Genomic DNA, 3,857 nt, shown 5'->3' with positions numbered 1-3,857 from the left:
GGGAAACATAAGAGAAGAAAAGGACCTACAGAAATAACAACAAAACAGTTAAGAAAATGGTAATAGGAATATACATATTGATAATGACCTTGAATGTAAATGGACTAAATGCTCCAACCAAAAGACACAGACTGGCTGAATGGATACAAAAACAAGACCCATATATATGCTGTCTACAAGAGACCCACTTCAGACCTAGGCACACATACAGACTGAAAGTGAGGGGATGGAAAAAAATATTCCATGCAAATGGAAATCAAAAGAAAGCTGGAGTAGCAATACTCATATCAGATAAAATAGACTTTAAAATAAAAAATGTTACAAGAGACCAGGACATTACATAAAGATCAAGGGATCAATCCAAGAAGAGATAACAGTTATAAATATATATGCACCCAATATAGGAGCACCTCAATACATAAGGCAAATGCTAACAACTATGAAAGAGGAAATGCAAGGCAGAAATAGAGACACAGGTGTAGAGAACAAACACATGGACACCAAGTGGGGAAAGCAGGGAGGGTTGGAGGGGGGAATAAATTGGGAGATTGGGATACAAAATTGAAAAACAAAAAACAAAAAAACACAATTACTTCACCTGTTTTTGGACACAATGTATAAAGATGTAATTTCTGACAACAGTAATGAAAGGGTGGTAAATGCTTGGTAGGAGCAGAGGACACTATTGAAATTAAAATGGTATAAATTTGAATTAGAGTTTTTTAACTTTGGGATGCAATCCTAAATATCCCTAAATATTTTGGGTAGTATTGACATTTTAACAATATTAAGTCTTCCAATCCATGAACATGGGATGTGTTTCCATTTATTTGTGTTTTCTTTAATTACTTTCAGCAATGTTTTGTAGTTTTCACTGTACAAGTCTTTCATCTCTTTGGTTAATTCTTTTTTTTTAACTGTATAAACTATTTATTAACAGACAACGCCCACAAATTTATTTCTTCTTGGACACACCCACAGTGCGATGACAGCGGCCTGTGGTCTTGGTGTGCTGGCCTCGGACACGAAGTCCCCAGGAGTGGTGTAGCCCTCTGTGGGCCCAAATCTTCTCAGTCGCTCCAGGTCTTCACAGAGCTTGTTGTCCAGACCGTTGGCCAGGACCTGGCTATATTTTCCATCCTTCATGTCCTTCTGTATGTTTAGGAACCAGTCTGGGATCTTGTATTGGCGTGGATTCTGCATAATGGTGATCACACGTTCCACCTCATCCTCGGTGAGCTCTCCTGCCCTCTTGGTGAGGTTGATGTCTGCTTTCCTCAATACCACATGAGCATATCTTCACCCCACACCCTTAATTGCAGTGATGGCAAAGGCAATTTTCCACCGCCCATCGATGTTGGTGTTGAGTACTCGCAAAATGTGATGGAACTTCTCAGGGATTACTAGAGACATGGCGGTGGCCCCAGCAGCAGCGTGTAGGCCTCCAGAGGAAGTGGTTAAGTTAATTCTTAAGTATTTTATTCTTTTTGATGATATTGTAAATGGAATTGTTCATTTCCTTTTCAGATTGTTCATTTAAAATTTTTTCTTTCTTTATTTATTTGACAGCTTCTGGTCTTAGTTGCAGCATGAGAGATCTTCAGTGCTTTATGTGGGATCTTCTTTTTTTTCAGTTGTGGCATGCAGAATCTTTAGCTGCAACATTTGGGACCTTTTAGTTGTGACATGTGGGATCTAGTTCTCTGACCAGGGATTGAATCTGGGCCTCCCTGCATTGGAAGCTCAGAGTCTTAGCCACTGGACCACCAAGGAAGTCCCAGATTGTTCATTGTTAGTGTATACAAATGTGACAGATTTTTGTGCATTGACTTTGTATTCTGATACTTTGCTCAATTCATTTATTAGTTCAAATAGTTTTTTTTGTTTGTTTTGGATTTTTTTTGGTGGAATTCTTACAGTTTTCCATGTATATGATCAGGTCATCTGCACGCAGAGATAGTTTTACTTCTTCCTTTCTTATTTGGATGCTTTTCTTTTTTCTCTTTCTTACCTAATTGCTCTGGCTAGAACTTCTAGTACCATGATGAATAGAAGTGTTGAAAGCAGATGTCCTTGCCTTGTTCATGATCTTAGAGGGAAATCTTTCAGTCTCTCACCATTGAGTATGATGTTGCCTGTGGGCTTTTCATTTATAGCTTTTATCATGTTGAGGCAGTTTCCTTCTATTCCTAGGTTGTTGCATGTTTTATCATGAAAAATTGTTGAATTTTGTCAAATCCTTTTTCTACATTAGTCAAGATGTATCACAGATTTTTCCTTCATTCTGTTAATGTGGTATATTACACTGACCAATTTTTATGAACCATCATTTCATTCCAGGAAGAAATCTCATGTATGCCTGGTGTATAATCTTTTTAATATGTTTCTGACTGTGTTAGTATTTTATTGACGACTTTAGCTTCAGTGTACATAAGGGATAGTTTTCTTGTAGTGTCTTTGCCTGACTTTGGTATCAGGGTTATGTTGGCCTCATAGAATGAGTTAGGTAGTGTTCCCTCCTTTTCAATTTTTTGGAAAAGTTTGAAAAGGATTGCATTAGCTCTTATTTAAATGTCTGGTAGAGTTAACCAGTAAAGCCATCAGGTTTGGGGCTTTTATTGTCTGGAAATTTTATATTTGATTCAATCTCCTTACTAGTTACATGTCTATTCAGATTTTGTATTTCTTAGTGATTTAGTCTTGGCAGGCTTTGTGTTTCTAGGAAAGTCCATTTCACCTAGGTTATCCAGTTTGTCAGTATACAATTGTGCATACTGCTCTTAAGACCCTTTTTATTTCTATGGACTCAACAGTAATATCCTCATTTTCATTTCTGATTTTAGTAATTTGAGACTCTTTTATTATTCCATCCAGCTAAAAGTTGGTCAGTTTTGTTGCTCTTTTCAAAGAGCAAACTTTTGGGTTCATTGATTTTTTTTCTATTATTTTCCTGTTCTCTATTTGGTTGATCTCTGGTCTAGTCTTTATTATTTCCTTCCTTCCACTAGCTTTTAGTTTGTTCTTCTTTTTCCAGTTCCTTAAATGGTAAAGTTAGGTTGTTAATTTAAGATCTTTATTGTTTTTTCGATGTAAGCACATATAGTTATAAAATTCCTTCTTAGCACTGCTTTTGCTGTGTCTCAAGTTTTGGATGATGTGTGTGGTTTACTCTATTTTATTTATTTTGGCTGCACCATGAGGCATGCAGGATCTTAGTTCCCTGACCAGGGATTGAACCCATGCCCCCTGCAGTGAAAAGCATGGAGCCCTAACCACTTGACCACCAGGGAATTCCCTCCTTTTTTTTAAATTAATCTCTAAGCATTTTCCAATTTCCCTTGATTTCTTCTTTTTTTTAAAGGTACATTTATTTATTTATTTATTTATTTATTTATTTATTTATTCATTCATTCATTCATTGGCTGTGTTGGGTCTTCATTGCTCCACGCGGGCTTTCTCTAGTTGCAGAGAGTGGGGGCTTCTCTTGTTGTGAAGCACAGGCTCTAGGTGAGTGAGCTTCAGTAGTTGTGGCACATAGGCTCAATAGTTGTGGTGCACAGGCTTACTTGCTCCACAGCATGTGGGATCTTGCCGGACCAGGGATTAAACCTGTGTCCCCTGCATTGGCAGGTGGATTCTTAACCACTGCACTATCAGGGAAGCCGCTTGATTACTTCCTTGATCCATCAATTGTGTGAGAGCATTTTGCTTAATTTCTACAATTTTTTTCTCCTAGTTTTACTTCTGTTGTTGATTTCTAACTTCATTCTACTGTGGTCAGAGAAGATACTTTGTATGATACTTTTTAAAATACATTAAGGGGACTTCCTTGGTGGTGCAGTGGTTGGGACTCCAAG

At 37.5% G+C, this 3,857-nt stretch overlaps 1 pseudogene; it reads right to left on the bottom strand.

The window, feature by feature from the left end:
- Positions 1-927: 927 nt before the first annotated feature.
- LOC130851619 (40S ribosomal protein S18-like) lies at positions 928-1,431 on the bottom strand (annotated as a pseudogene).
- Between the last annotated feature and the right edge of the window lie 2,426 nt (positions 1,432-3,857).

The sequence above is a fragment of the Hippopotamus amphibius genome, chromosome 4 (assembly GCF_030028045.1).
Source record: "Hippopotamus amphibius kiboko isolate mHipAmp2 chromosome 4, mHipAmp2.hap2, whole genome shotgun sequence".
NCBI lineage: Eukaryota > Metazoa > Chordata > Mammalia > Artiodactyla > Hippopotamidae > Hippopotamus > Hippopotamus amphibius.
This window is presented reverse-complemented; position numbering and strand designations above follow the sequence as displayed.